The sequence below is a fragment of the Cupressus sempervirens genome, chromosome 11 (genome assembly GCF_028749045.1).
Source record: "Cupressus sempervirens isolate cs-2001-9-10 chromosome 11, ASM2874904v1, whole genome shotgun sequence".
Taxonomy (NCBI): domain Eukaryota; kingdom Viridiplantae; phylum Streptophyta; class Pinopsida; order Cupressales; family Cupressaceae; genus Cupressus; species Cupressus sempervirens.
The window spans coordinates 477,585,498-477,603,435 of NC_143128.1; positions in this window are offsets into that span (position 1 = coordinate 477,585,498).

The window sequence follows — 17,938 nt, forward strand, 5'->3', positions numbered from 1 at the left end:
ATCTTTGATGATGCCATGAATATTACAGACATTAGACACTTCCTAAATATGTTTAATAGGGGAGATAGAGTTTTCACCAGTAAACTTAGGTACAGTTTTAAGAGCTAATACTGATATGTCATGCCTTTGGGCTAATAGGAGGGGACTCCCATCATTGAAAGTGGCAAAAGCATGAGCTCTAGCCATGTAAACAAGTGATCTATTAATATAAGTAGATGGTAGCCTAGACTGAGATCTAACAATAGGAGGAGTGGAGATAGATATTATGGGGGTATGTGTTGCTACCATACTCCTAATTGGTGATAATGATACTCTAGCCTTCCTTCTTGAACTCAAAAAAGAAAGCTCTTGATATTGAAAGTTACATCTAGAGGATTCTCTCATGTGTTTCTTTGTCATGAATCATGATAACTGTGGTCTGGGAACTGGATTGTTCTTGAAAGTAGAGTTGCCAAGTACCTTTGAACAATGAGCCTCTAAAGGCTTAATACAGAAGGCACTACTATCTTCTCAGTATGAACATGGAATCCTTCTTCAATGCCAACAAAATTTAAATTTCTTAATATGATGTCCCATTGGGCATGCTAAAAACTGTTGTCACAAAAGCTTGCACCCTTTTATGAAGTCTTACCTAAGGTTATCCTCATGAAACATGGAAAGAACCTCCAATCTATGGGACTTGAACTATGAGGTTGAGTCTCCAGAGATGGCCAATTTCCTCTACTATTAGGTTGCACTTATACTATTCTTGAAGAGAAAAGGGAGAAGGAATACATGAAAGTAACTATCTAATCTATTCTAATAAGATGATGCATCAAAATAGGGTGTTCAAACCAATCTCTAACCATACATGCATAGTATAATTACTATGACAATCCAAAGATATACAGATTTAAACTTGCTTTAATCTATAAACTATCTAAAAATCAGACAACCACACAAGTGACATGAGGAAAATTGATTCACTTCTTATCATCACGGGCCAAGGAGATACAAAAAATGTAGAGTACATATATTCATAGTATGTCAAAGAGAGGTAGACAAGCTTGCATAGTACAATGATAGTTGAAAGAGATAAGGTAGAAAGTCATACAATTCAAATGCAAAGGAGGAATTTTATAGTAGCACGCCAAGGCAATACTAGGAAAAAAAGAGAGATCTGACCTTGAGAAAGAGTAGAAAATTTGTCTTTATAGTGCCAACATAACTTGGATACTTCCCACATAAGATAAAAATCAACCACTATAATCAAATCTTCAGAGAATAATCAGTGCAAAACTAAAAAGATTTGATTATTTGCATAAACTCATACATGAGAGTATCACTTCTTCACCAAAAAAAAACTGAAAGGTCAGGAATGAAAATCACTTAATTCTTGACTAAATGGATTGATCCATAGGTGGCGATGGATTATCTCTTTACATTTATCAAGCCTGGGGATCAATGAAAGTGGTTACAAGAGATCAAAAAGATCAGATTCATCATTAAGGAACTGCTTCCACTACTACCAACTCCCAAATCGATCATGATTTTTGGTCAACTAAGGTCTAATCATCAAATCTTTCTATGTGGACCAAAAATTTCTCACCATTATGCCACTCTATCAATGATCCAATCCTTATGCCTTGTGTTTGACCATACATGATTGTAGCCTTGCCACCACCTTTCTTTAATAACCATTATAGCTTGCAAAACTGTGATGCAATGATCATTGCTGCCTTGCAACCTATTCTTAGCATTCTTTTCTAACTACCATGACCCTATGAAAGTTGAGGTTGGACCATATCAGAACCATCACCACTTTAACCCAAGGTTTCTATCTAACCCTTGTGACCAAGTGAAATAAGGGGAATGACTCAATTACAACTCAAAACTTAACCAATTCTTGACTCACGATGATCACATGCTAGTTGTAGATCTGGATGATCTAATGGTGCAAGATATGTTTTTGAAGCATTGAAGATCTACCTTTTCCACACCATCACAACTTAAACCATAACATGTCAATATAACCATGCGATCAAGCAAAAACAAAGCAAATCACACCTTTGCCACCCTAACCTTAGTTAACACTTAACTAACTGTGACTATGCAAATCACATGATAGAGACTTAAAAATATCCTAAGGCATAATATGAAATAAGGAATAGGGCCAATGCTAAATCATTTCATAAGGAACCCTACATGATCGTTAAACCATATTATTATTTGAATTTGATTTTTTGGTGGGAGGGTATTTTGGTTAACAATACCCCTATCAAAGGCAATCTAGGAAATTTGAGGAGTGCCCTGTATCAAACAAGTTGGTTGATATATGTTACACATTGATGTAGTTGATCTTACTTTAGGAGTTACCTAAAGTAATCAAAGAGTCATAACTATAAATCAGTCACAAGCAAGTTGACAATGTGAGAAATTGAAAATATTCATATCTACATATGAAGATGACAAGTCTTTGGCATTTTTGGTAAAGAGGGAGAAAGTGTACTAAGGGATTACTATTGAGGGAGTAAGTGTGCTGAGGGAGAAAGTGTACCTACTGATTACATCTACCTAGTAAGAGGGAGATAATGTAGAGGGAGATATAAGAAGTGATCAAGAGAGAGTCATGAGGATGAGTTGATTATCTATTGATCAGAATAGAATTTTGTAACCTATTCAGAAGATGAAAGTACTCTGATTGGTCATACTAATTAAGTTTGGTTAGTTTGGTTTTCAATCAATGCCAAAGAGGGAGATTGTTGAAAACAAATTGATACAAGTATGATAAATGTGTTTCAATCATTATTTTGCCACTAATGTCGAACCTTCTAGTTGCTGGTAACACAATTGATTATATGATTTAAGTACTATCATTTGTTTGATTGATGATGGGGATTTGATCAAATGAGGTAACAATAGCACCCAAAGAAAAGGTTGAGTTATTATATGAAAAAGAGTACAAGGATTATTTAAGATAGTGATATTATAGTGCATTGATAATCTACCTAAGGTTGCAAATGTTGGTTACACTGATTAAGTTTAGAAGAATAAGTTAAACAAAGTTTGTCTACCAGGCTTGACTGAGTGGACAGTGGGTGCCAAGAAAAGTTACTACAAGCCAAGAAGAAAATCAGTTGGAGCTACGGAAAGTCAATTTTAGTGTAAGCTGAGTAAAATAGTATAAGTTGAGTAAGGTTTAGTTGATGCTGAGCTCTAGTAAAATTTAGTTCTTGCTGAGTGTTTTGACAATATATGCCGAGCAATGTAGTATGTGCTGAACATTAGAAGCTAGTTAATATAGAGTGTCAACATTATGAGAAAGATCATGAATTTAGTGAATCTAAGATGACAAGTTTGATTTCTTGGATTGTGTGAACCATGTAGAAGTTAAGATCGTAAGGAAACTTGCAAAAAATAATATAACCATTTCCACATAACCCATAATAGATCTAAAATAAATATTCAATTGAAATCCATATGCAAGAGAACATACAACATATCTACAAAAATGTGACATAGGATATACCTTTGTAAACCCTCATTGAGGGGAAAAATCTAGCCTCCAAAAGCATGCATCACCATGTATTATTCAACAAAAATACTATTGCACTACAATCATGAAAGATTTCAAAGCCATAGCTAGAACCGAGCAATCCATGTGAACAAGCATGAATCCACACATCCCATGCCATGCTTCCAACCTTCACAAATACTTCCTTAGCTAACTTGTCAAGCCTTGTCCCACTTGACTCTTTCCCTTTTTGCCTTCTTCTTTCTCACAACAACAACTACCCTTATGGTTGCTTATATAGTAGCAAGTCCACAAAACCACTAAGTGGTATTAAATAAACCATGTGCTACCTAAACTATTGACCCCATATTTAATATTGGACATTTAATTCTTTCCTCAATATTAAATAATTACATGAAATATTATCACAATGTTACAATAAAACTCATAAAGTATATCCCATGAGAATCTTTACATGTTTCACATCCATCTAGGTGCAACATTACATAATAAAATAAAATAATACAATATAACAATATTATGCAATGTGTGCAACACCCATTATCTCAAAAATCTCTCACTTGTTGTATACATTGTATAGAGTCAATCTGTAGCCACACAAATGAACAAGGGAATAATCCCTCCTAGCACATCCACCATCATGAATCAAAGTACACAAAGTGCTCCATCCTAGTACTCACAACAAAATTAAAGTATCTAGCATCTCAAGCATGGATGATCTCACCTCCTATTATGCCACGCCATGGAACATACATAGAAGCCATCCAAAGAGAAAGCCACCCAACCTATTGCATTAGAAGATCATAAAATTATGTACCAATTGAAATTCCAAGAATAGAAAACTTGATCCAAAGGTAATCACATGTATTTATAGTTGTCAAAATATTCATAGCTGAAATAGCACCCACAACAAGTGCCAAACCCATCCAACTATCCATACCTCCAAAGATATACCAAGTGAATCTCACATCATTAACATATCCTATCTGTAGCCTACAATCTCAAGCTTCAAGAGCAATACCTACCACATACATACCAAGAAGCTCCCACTGCAAAAGATAATGTCAAATCTATAACCAATCCACTCACAACATCTCAAAGAAGTGAATCCATGTAGTCTTAAGGACATCCACAATACATAAACCAATAACCTACATGAATAATTATCATAACCAATCTCCAATGTTCTCTTAATTTCTCCACAACCAATAGAGGAAAGAGATAAAGGAATAACCATATCATCTCTCACATGACATACATGAGCACAAACTAGTGATCACAATCTCTAGCCAATCTCAAATCCAATATAAGTAAAACACCTAGGAAGATAACTAAGAACAAAGAGAAACCATTTGAATCATAACCTATATCATGTCCTTCTATACACACCTCTAGATGTAAACTGTGCAAGTATGATCTCCTTCATAAAACCCCAACAAGGAAGCCTCAAAAACACCCAAACCATACCATATAATTAATCATGGATGTGAGCCTCTCATAAGATGATCAAACTCATAAACCATTCCTAATCCAAGGAATTGTCCAATATAAAACCATCTCCCAAACTCAACCAACATAATAAAAAATATATGCACATGGTGATAACCAATGCTAAACCATCTCTCAAATGAACCCTCCAGAAATAACTCATGTACCATAGCTCAAGATCCATATCCATGAAAGATAAGCGTAAACATAATACACCTAAGAGAAACAATGGGCTATACCTCTCAAGTAGAAAAACCACTGAGTAGACAAGGAGTGGGGAATGAGAATGCTTATCAAGATATCCAAGTACCCAACCAAGACTCATCTAAGAATAATCTCCTCTCAAGTCCATATTAGGTGAATACCCCTCAGAATCCTTGTTGAAACTAGATAATTATCCCAACAAATAATTCTCAATCCAAGATAATCAGCATCACCACTGTCTCTATGTATCCATGAGCACCTATAATCAATCAATTCGTGCCAACTCCAAATGTAATATAAAAATAACATGAAGTATGCAACTTATGATCAATGTACTCAATATCAAAAAATTAAACCAAGATCAATGTAAAAGTTCCAACCATGGCCTCAGGAACATAAACATGACAACATGATCTAAACAATCTCAAAAAAGAGACAATATGCTCCATATGAACATACCATAACATGTCAAAACTCTAAACACATATAAAGAGTATAGCATAACATAAAAAATGAAACCATCTTAATACCAAGGATAACATGCCAAATGAAAGCGTAAATCATACCTTTACCAAGAACCCCATTAGTCCTCAAGATGAAACCATCTCCACACACTATGAAGAAAATTATCTCTACATACCATTAAGACTCATCTCCAAACACTATGGAGATAACAAGTGCACCATGCAAATGTCAAAGGCATTTTTGTAGCAACAAGATCTAAGACAAACCTCCAACATCTGCAAACACTCAATAAATATATCAATGCCAAAAAATCCCACTCAACAATGGGACCAAGTCACCTACGGCATCATAAAATTCATATCCTACAGGAAGATCCTCTAGGTCTACACTCACACAACCAAAGTGTTAGTACCATGTGAAACCAAGATCTCCAAACCAAGAAGATACAAACCAAACTAGGAACTGATCTTGCACTATCACCTTATTACTATCACAAGCTCCTACTAAATTGTGTATCCAAGCTATCCATGAAATCATGATGAAAAAACCATTCTCTAACCATTAGAATCAACTAAGGCATTAAACCATCAAAGAACTCAAAGTACACATCATGAGCTCCTTAAAAGAAACCAAGTAACCATGATCCTCAACCAAGAAGATATACCACCATAACCAAATCTGAAATTAAAACTAATGAAAATCAAGGATTTACCTTTATAACCAATCATGTCATACAAAAATCCATGGCACTATGATTACATCCATGAATTGAGCAACTAACTCTCAAATTTTTCAACTTGTTAGCATAAAATAGTCAACCACAATCCTCCACCATGACTATACCTAGTAACAACATCTCATACCTTCTACATGAAGAAAAAATAGCAAATCATGTAACTTAGGGCATAGATAACCCAAATCTAAGCCACCAATCTAAATATGCATCAATAATGAAATATCAATGGGCAAAGACAACCCATATCTAAGTATAGACCACTTACAACACTAAACAAATTGTATACACAATAATTCATCATACATACCCAAACCAAACACTGATAATCATATCATCATGAGACCAATCTAAAATATAAATTGAGCATACAATGACACCAAATCTAAATCTCCAAAATATACAATACCATAAACTCATAATGTTACCATAGTCAATATATATCATAAATTATTCAGATTAATATATCACCAATTAAACCATTCCAAACCTACACCAAATCTAAGCCAATGTGTAGAGCTCTCCAAGAGCTTTCCATTGACTACTCAAAGTCCAAAATCTGACTCTGTATGCTCAAGTTATGCCCTAAGTTGTGCTCAAAATAAAAAACATCTAACTTTAGGGCTCTTAAAACACTAAAAAATGTCAAAATCATAGAACCAAACCTACACCAAGTTGTAGTGCTCTAAATTAGTTTTCCAACACCTATAAGAAGTCTAAAATCTGATATCTTGAGATAAAGTTATGATCATTTTATTAAGATGGTCTTTTTACCATTTTCACTATGATTTTTTTTTTTGTGACAAAAATTTTGACGGGATTAAATTTGATAGCCATCACTGGCTGAAACTAAAAAATTGTTTCATTTCCTCTAAATATGGTGAAACTAGGGCATAATATATATTAAAATTTATGAAAACTTTGACTTGGATCCAATGGTGAGGATTATTTTTACCCAAGAGGTTATTTATGCAAGCTCCCCCTAAACCCCTCATTTAAATGAAACATCAAAAAAACTTTTTGTCCAACAATTTCACATGCCCAAAATCTACCAATATCCCATCAGAACAACAAACCCAAAAGCCTAAGATCTACAATAAATAACTCATATATCTTGCCCTTTCTTTTATCCTCTTATGTATTCCCATGGATTCAATCTAGGATTACAACAATAAAACTATAGCTCTGATACCTCTTGTAAGGAAACTTGCAACAAAGAATAAAACCATTTCCACATAACCCATAACAGATCTAAAATAAATATGCAATTTAAATTCATGAATAGACAACATACCCAAAAAATATGACACAAGATATACCCTGGGAAACTCTCATTAAGGGAAAAAACCCAACCTCCAAAAGGATCCATCACCATGTATTATTCAACAAAAATACCATTGCAATACAACCATGGAAGCCTTTAAAGCCATAGTCACAACTAAGTAATCCATGTGAACAAGCATGAATCCACACATCCCATACCATGCTTTCAACCTTCACAAATGCTCCATTGGCTAACCTGTCAAGCCTTGTCCCACTCAACTCTTTCACTTTTTTCCTTCTTCTTTCTCACACCAACAACTACCCTTGTGGTCGCTTATATAGTAGCAAGTCTCACAAAGTTACCAAGTAGTATTATATAAACCATGTGCTACCTAACCTATTGAACCCACATTTAATATTGGACATTTAATTCTTTTTCCCAACATTAAATAATTACATGAAATATTATCACAATGTTACAATACAACTCATAAATTATATCCCATGGGAATCTTTACATGTTGCACATCCATCTAGGTGCAACATTACATAATAAAATAGAATAATATTATATAATGTGTGCAACACCCATTATCTCAACAAAGGTTGATGAGCTCGTGGCACATAATTCAAGATGAACAATTTTGAGGAAAATTCAAAGAGGATTGAAAAGAGAAGTTTATAGAAGGGAATGTAATGAAATAAGGGGTAGATTCATTAAATCCTACCTAATCTAACCTAATCCTAAAATGGATGATGGAGGATGAACAAAAAAATATCTTAATTCTCTATTTATAGAGATGGCTAGTTAGAAGCAAGGGTTGTCATGTGCAAGAACCTAAGGAAGGCAAGGAGTCTAGGGTATATGCTTCATTCAGTGACCTAAGAGAAGAGACCACATTGGCAAACAAAGAAAGAAGGCTTAAGGGTATGAATGCTTGAAGGGTGAACAAGCTATTAGAGTTGAATAGTGTGAAAGCCAAGTAGAATGGAGGACTGAAACAAAGATCTATAATCTACAAATGCAATTGCAATTTTTATTAGATTAAACCTTACTGTTACTCTCTTATCATTGCATTAGTCTAGGGTAAATCCTTTGGATTAAGGTTGACCTAATAGTCATGGGTAAATCCTTTAACCAGGTGACATTCTAAGTGAATGATATAAAGTCCTCTAACAAGGCTCACTCCTAATAGGGTGATTGAAATCTTTTAACTAGGTCACATTTTACAGTTTGTATTGTAACATTTAATAGGGTTGGACTTTCATAGGGTATCACTTCAAAAGAGTGAGAATGAGTAGCATGTTATTGGTAGTTTTTTTTTCAAATTGGGTTTCTACGTTAAATCATTATGTCAAATGTGTTATTGAATTTGTTATGTTTCATATATTTCTACAAATTGATTTGACAATAACCTACAAGTTTAAGTGATTGCATAATCTAATGGATGCATGCATGATGAAAATGTTTTATGGATATGGATTCACTAAGCTATGAAAAGTTTTATTTGTACATCTAGACCTTGGATAATTGATTCACCCCCCCTCTTAGTTATTCTAAAGAATTCCAACATAGGGTCACTTGGCTCCCAAGAATGTGTAGCAGCTATTTTCACTGCTAGAAGAATAACTTCAGTTAAGAGTTGAGTGTAAGGAGTTGAAGAAGCAAGTTATGCTTCTATGTAAATGCCATAATCATGAGGCTCATTCCCTTGTAGAAGCCATAACCTAACTAAATATATGTATATATCAACCCAACTAATCAATAATTAGACCCATTTAACTAGGTTATGGCTTGTTTCTTTCTAAAAATATATGCTATGATATGTTTTTGTAATATTTCTTGTGAACTCTGCCGATTTTTCCTAGTCTACATTACTTTTTTGGAGGATCTTGAGGTAAGTCACTTAGCACCTTAAAAAAGGTCTCTTTGTATGTATGTGCCCTTGTGATCACTACATTTTTTTGCCATGCCCTTGTGATCTCTATATTTATATATATGTATGTATATATGTGTGTGTATATGTATGTATGTATGTATATATGTATATAAATAGAGAGATCTTGGCACAACATAAAAATAATAAAACTCACTCAACAAGTAGCATGACCAAAGATGCGATGGAAATTCTTATTAGTAAGTAGATTCCTCTTTCTCTCTCTCATTTTTCATGTGTTTATTTCACTTGAACTATTATTTCCTAGGGGGGAATTTTCTAATATTGGATTCATTTTATGTACAAGGTGATGAGGATATTCCTAGATGTACCTATGTGATGAATTGCCCATGAGCAATGAAGACAAACTTCCTCTGAGAGTAGCAGGAGGTGATGAGGAAATTCCAGGTACTTTAAAGATTGATCATTTCTTAAAGATTTTAGATGTTAATGGAGAATTTAGATGTTGGGGGGAGGGGCAAAATGAGCTTCCACCTTGACATGGTTAGCCATGATTAGTAGAGAATATTAAACTATTCTTGAAACCAAGTAAAGATAAACAATAACCTATGATTGTATGACAACTAATTGTGTGAATCTCTTGGTTTCAAGCAATATAGAAGGACGCCATAGTTCAATATGCAATGTTAATTCATATGCATATGACATTAGGCAAAGCTAAAAAATGCAACATGTTTGCATTTTTGTTAGAGGTCTTTAATTAGGTATTTTAAGTTATAGACCATCACAAACATTGTTCATGATGATAGTCTATAATTTTTAAAAATTAATAGAGCTATTAAATAAATGTAATCGTGCTACAATTTTTCAGCTTTACCTATTGTCCATGCATAAAGAATGTAGTTGCATGTGCATTCTTAATTAAGAGTGGCAAAATCTTATTTTGGTTGTGATAGAAAAATGACATGCACAAGAAGATAGGAAAATGATGTCACTTTTGCAAGTTTGGAACCTTTTTTTGTACTTTAAAGATTGATCATTTCTTCACTAGTACATTTGAGGTCATTTTTTGACCATTATTGGTCAAAATTTTGACCCAATTTTTGACCAAATCTTGACCAAGTTCGACCAATCCATTGGTAAAAAAAATTTTGGTCAAAATTTTGACCAACCTATTGGTTGGTTGAAATTTTGACCAATATGTTCGTCGAAACCTTTCAAAAATGTTGGCACAAGTTCTGCCAAGCATTGGTCAAAATTTTGACCAGTTCTTGGTAAAAAACTACCAAGCATTGGTCAAAATTTTGATCAATGATTGGTCAGAAATAGCCATGCATTGGTCAAAATTTTGACCAATGCTTGGTAGAAAACTGCTAGGCATTGGTCAAAATTTTGACCAATGCTTGGTCGAAATTTTTTTGAGGCTCACACTTGTTGAGGTCCACTTCAGCAATGGCCCTTCCTATGAAATTGTTCTGTAAAACTTTTTTAATGAGATAATGTGTTATGAGCTCTTCATCAGTGGGATGTAATGTGAATCCAGGAGGCAGTTGTGCATCACCCATATCATGACTGTAACTAAAGTTAAGAGCCTCTATTATTGAATTCTCTTAACTTTAGTTACAATCATGATATGGATGATCATAAGCTGAAGAATAGAATATTTTTAGCAAAGACATTTGTAATGGATAAAGATCAAATTGGATACTAGTGAAAAATGTCCACAAAAAAAAAGGTAAGTGTTATAATGTTGATCAAAACCAACAAAGTGTTACTTACATGAAGGTATTGTGCAAAAACCCTGACCATGTTCACCATGTGATGTCACAACTGGCACATATGTCTATACAAGAACACATAAAATTAGAGATCATGATCCATAAGATAGTATAAAATATTAATATCTATTGAACTTCTATTACTGCTTTAGTCGAATTACTACTTACCTTCATAGATTGGATTCTACGGTCCAATTCTATTCTCAGTGCCTCTTTCTCCTCACTTCTGTCACCCTTGATGATAATGTTAACAAGTTCATCAATGTATCTTTGCATAATTTGTTGGGTGATGAATACAGGGTCAGTACAATGTCATGTAGATATGATGCTCATATTTTAGATTGCATTTGATTAGCGATCATTATAGCTTTTTCCTATCATTTGTGACATCAAATATTCGTATACTTTCATCAAAATAACTCCTTGAAGCCATAAAAAAAAGAACATAATAATATGACATTTGTTTCTATATCAACATAAAAATTTGCAATAATTAATGTTTACCTCTATTGAAGGTGTTTGACTTGGTGCATCCATATTGCCCTATGAAAAAAATTAGTAAGTCCTAGAAATCAGCAATGAAATTAAAGTAATAGACTTACCAAAAAAAATATTAATAATAAAGTAGATTGTATATGTAAATCATTTGTCTTAAGTTAAAAATTTTGCGTAACTAATGTTTATATCTAAAAAAATATTTGACATGTTCTACTTAATGTTTATATGTGCACATATGGCTTGGAAAGAAATATTTGGTCACACAAGACCCCATCATAGTTGACATTGATCCTACTTGGAAATTTCATTGGTCATCATGATCTTCATCCATGTCATCATCATCACCATCATCATACTTATCACTTTGATCATCATTGTCACCAACACCATCTTCATCACCATCATCATGCTCTTGATCACTATCATCATCATGACTATCATCACCATGATCATGATTGTCATCAGCATCATCATCATCATCATCACCATTATCGTTAGCATGACCAAAATCATCACCATCTTCTTCTTCTTCATCACTTGGTAACTGTTGTTCCTGATAATCATTTACTTCCTCTTGTGCTTCTTTAATATCTTCTTCTTCGATCACATTATACTTTACTAGCCTTCCTCTTGGGTCATGTCTAACAACAAATGACCAACTTGGTTTGTGTGGAACACCAAAGTAAAACACTTGCTCACATTGGCTTGGAAGAACATAGGGCTCATCTCCGACTGGCTCAAATGACCTTATATTAATCATAGTAAATCCACTATCATGTTCAATAACAATTCTATCAAGATCATTTTGATTCAGTCGTAACCTAAACCATTTGATGAGAAATAGAACTATTTTGAATGAATTAAACTCACACTCAAGTATATCATCCAAAATTCCATAGTATTGATTTTCAGATTGTTGAGGATGTATGCTAGTTCTAGATGAAATATTGGTGACTGCAAAGACAACACTTATCTCAAAATCACACATTTTCTTCATTTCATCTAACTTTTTTGTGCGAAATTTATAGCCATGGTAGTACATAACTTTGTGGTGTTTGACTTGCAATTATTCAAACATGTCAAGAATCTTCTCATTGATCTGTGAGTTGATATTAAACTTATGTCTCATGATTAGTAATCTTATGATACCTTTGTATCTCTTAAGCCATATATTAGATCAAGTACCATTGGTGTAACATTGGGATCTCCATTATGATGAGCTTCTTGAACCAATGGTGCAACACCATCCCATGTTAATGAGCAACCATCCTATGTTAATGAACAAAAATTGTGGCCCCCTTCAACATGACCATATTCCCTACAATGACTCTGGGCTGTTGTGATTAGAATTCTTCGATTCTTTAAGCCCTTACACTTTTTGCAAGGAAAATAACATTTATCAAGTTTTCTTTGGAATTGAGCCCACAATGCAGCCATTATCTCATTATTTTGTTCTGGGTTCATATTGTCAGGCGTGGTCTTTCTTCATAGGAAAATATATCTGCAAATAAATTGGACATGTTGTAGTTAATGTTTGTATCTGCATAAATGGAAATTGTTGATTAATGTTTTCAAATGTAACTAAAATGATCCTATAATTTCTAGAAGGCCTAGATGTTTGCAAAATGTGGATTTATAGGCAATGTATCTTAGTTATTTGCAAAATGCCTCAAAGAGATGTCACAAGCTGAAAGTTACTTAGGTGCTAACAACAACATGCCATGACTAATCCTGATAGCAATGACTAATCTGATTAATGCATCAACTAATGAAGATGACTAAAAGATTGAAACATATTAATGCAATCTTCAATCAAGAACATGTGAGCTCAAAAAATGGGTAAATCTCAGAAACTCGTGAGCCTAAGATCATTACAATTTTAGCCATGAAATAATTGCAATTGAAATTTGTTGGAAAATGGGCCTAAGTGGGTTGGCCTAAGGGTCAAAAGAAGAATTCAGATGTCACTTAATTAAAAATCAATTAGCTTATGCAAGTTTGGCCTCATGGTGGTTGTACAATTTTAAAAAAAACTTAATCCTTAGACCATTTGGACTAACATCAAGGGACATGAATTTAGGACTCAAATGTCTATAAAGGTTGGATGTTGAAATTCTTTGGAACATCAACCCTTCCAAGCACTTCTTGATTCTTACAATGGATCCAACACCTTCTCTTGGTCCAATATTGACCTTCTATGCAAGAAAATATACCCCTCATGTGGATGGAATCTCCCAACTCATAATTGTCCTATTCACCTAGTGACTCTCAAACAACACCCAATCACATTCAAAGATCTTTGTCTCTAATCTCCCTACATATCTCTGCACAGAATCATATCAAATAGGTGCATAATACATTAGCAACCCCTCTTCCATGAGTTACATATACAATACAGTAGTGGGAGGGGTCAAATTCATTGAGTTTGCCTCAAACAGTCAAGTTCTGTCACATGACAATGATAGTCTCTTATTACCTATGCAAAATCCTTGACAACTAACTTTTCACAAATAAAATCAACTTACAAAATAACCTTCTCAATCACATTCATATTCAAAGAAAAGATTTGAAGTGAAATGAAACTTGCACCAATTAAAAACAACCAAATTGCATAGTCTCTGATTTATAATGGAATACAAAATTGATATTTATTGCTTATAGAACTCTGTGATATCTGATATCTCTATAACATTATGTAGTGGAAAGTAATTGATTAGAACTTAGAAGCAATTAGTGTTTTCTAGTATCAATGAATGTTTGCAATATAAGGGATGCTTTCTCTATATACAACCTAATTGTGTCATCCCTTAGATGTCATCTTTAATATATGCAATTCACAATTGCACCAATAAGTTGATCAAGCTATTGGCTCTAAAAAGAGCATATCTAAGAGGATAAGAAAAATAAGTAATATGTACTTGGTTATGATGAAATGAAAGATGAGATTGGCATCCTATATCTTATGTTGAAGATGATAGGAAGTGACACACCTCCCTTCACAGTTAATCATACCACCTCTTCCAAAAGTTAATCCTAGTTGCTGGTTCGGATTCTGGTTTTGGTTCGGGTTCCAAATTCGTTCAATTTTTTGGGGATTTGGTTTGGATTTGTTTTGGGTTCGTACATACAAGAATATATATATATATATAGATATATATAGCAAAAAATAAGTTCATAAAACACTATGCTAATATTAAAGCAACATAGCAAAATACACCACCATATCAATGTTTCGGTTCAAAAACAATAATGTCAACATTAATAATCAGCCATCATCAATTAAGATTAAATATCATCGAGAAAATCATCATCATTCATCTATTGCAAATCAAAAGCACAAAATGTAACATTACAAGCCCCTTTAAAGCCAATGTTGTGATTGTTTCCATATTGTAAGCTTCACACATTAATTATCATATTGGATGATTCAAAGAATGCAGCTTTGGATTGGGCTAGATGAAGCCGAGAAAGTAGGCTTTGGATTACAACTTATCAAATTGGCTATCAATTTATGTTCCAAGTTTATGACATTACAACATTGGCATCAAAGACTACTATGAAAACATTTCCTATTATTTGAATACAGTGTCAATAACACAATCTTTAAGAGGTGCAATCTTTTTCTATAATTAAAGAATTTATTGGAAAATAGAAATCATTACAAAAAATCCTCATTTGAGATTTAGAATACTACTTTGATGATAAGTTCGAGGCTTTTGTGACCTAGACCAACACACAAGCTGATGGAATAAGATGGTCACATAATACGGAGAAGAAAGAGGATCAAAAGTTTAGAGTTACTTAAAAAACTTAAAAATGATCCCCTTGAGGTCTTGTATGAGGGACTCTCATGCACATTAAAAACTACACATGCATCCATATAGGTAAAACTTCAAAAGATGAAAATAAAAAGCCTGCATGCAGTTTGGCAGGCCTTCCATGTGGGAATTGTTAGTTAAATGGCACAATTCCCATCAAAACATGAAAAATTACTTACTAATTTTTAAGAAGCAACACTTTGAAAACAAAGCTCAAGGGGCATATGGGAAAGTGATGAGAGGATTGCCATTACTAAGGGAAGTTGACTCTGTTTTCTCATCCATATTGGATCTAGCGAATGAGATCCAACTTTAGGATATGTCCTAAGGATTTTTACTTCTCATCCATTAAAGAAAAGTATGTCTAATAGTAACAACGTATGTCATTAGGTAAGCCAATAGAATTGCTAGATGTCTTCACAGTCTACTCCTTCCATGCTACAAGGATTTTGAATGATCTCTTTCAATGCCTTATCAATGGCTTCTCTTGCCAATTTTCCCTTGGATAGTTAAAAGCCTAATGGTGAGTGGAAGATACAAAACTCTACTATTGCTACTCTAATAACAAGATTAAGAAATGATGCCCACAACCATTTGTTGTCTGTTTCATAATCCTAAATATAATTAAAATTGGTTGATACAAACTTCCATTGTATTTACCTATTTTCAATGGTCCAATTTTGAAAAGGGTGCTCTTGGTTTGATTGAGAAGTTCAAGAGGGCATAAAGTGTTTTAAGCACTTTATAACTCTCCAGCACACATCACAACCTGTCAGGCACTATTTGACACCCTACTATACTGATGCCCACCAAGATCTTGCTTGCAGTACTTTATATTGCACCATGTTTATATATATTCCATTTGCACATATTGAAATATAAAAACAAAAACAATGACAATGAAAATAATTGGATGACACACAACAAAAAAAGGCATGATTTGGGGAAGACTCTCTAACAGTAGACAACTAAATATAGTAGGGCTTTATTAGCTCCTGCCTGGCCAAGGAAGAATGCCTTATAAACAGTCTATACAAAAGCATGAGCAGCGATTTAAAGAAGATTTTCTAGGCAAAAAAAACAACGTCCTTTCATTTTAAGATGATATATAAAGGCATTCTTCCAGAGAGGGGCCAACTCGGTCCATTTTGAGTTTGTTGGGTTTAACCCACAGGCAATACTACATTGAACTAGATCTCAAATAACCTTTATATCAGAACCAGATCCAAGGACTATGAGTGCTAAATTGATAACTTAGCTTTTTGTACAATATAATCTAAATATTAAAGACATAAAGCCATTTGTACAAGGGTGATATTTCATCAAGTTTTCTTTGTTGCTAGATTCCTTTAGATAAAGATAGCTACTATAAGAAGTGGATAGATTCACCTAAGAATCTCTCCTATAAGTGGAATTCCTTCTCAATTTTGGAAGGATAATTTCACAAATATTTTAATGTAAACTTCTAAAATTAGTTCATCCAGACACAAAACCAACAAATGTTTGCCAAATCTTATGAGAGAGAACAAAAAAAAAAAAGATTAGGAAATTGAAGTGGATTATAGGATTAGACATTTCACATACATTTCCATGTAATTATTGGTCTAAAAGGTTGAGCCCTATCTTCCTTATGAGAGTAGTTTTGGTTTGGATAATAGTTTATAAAGCAAAAAAGCTATGTTGTGGACTGAATCCTTTGGTAGATACCTTAGTTTCCAATATGAATTTGGGTACACATTGGTATGGCAATATTTTTGGCTTGGGTATTGGGGGTGTGCTTGGATCAGAGACAATAATGATAGAGGTGTTATTGATACTTGGTTTCTCACTTCAGCCATCATAATGAAAATGGTATTTTAGATTGATGTAGCAATCACAAGGTGGAAAAGGAAAATATGTGTGTAAAAGATGAGGCCATTTCTAAAAAATGTTATATTGTACAGGGATCACGTGGCATGAGAATAAATAGAAACAAGGTTTCATATGGTGCATATCTTAAAGATTACTATTCAGGTATTATAAAATGTAATGAAGACTATGTTGGTGCCATGTATTGAAAGTCATATCTATTTTCAGCTTGTAAAGAGAGCAAAAAAAGCTATGTGAATGCATCTAAGACTATCAATTTGATTAGTTCAAGAAGAAATAGAAGCAATATGTGCAAAAGTGGATAGGAGATGCTACATAGAAAACAATCAAAAGAATATGCTTCAGATCTTATATTGATCTTGTTTGAAATAAAGGAAAGATCTTTTACCATAAGCTTTGTGCAATATATA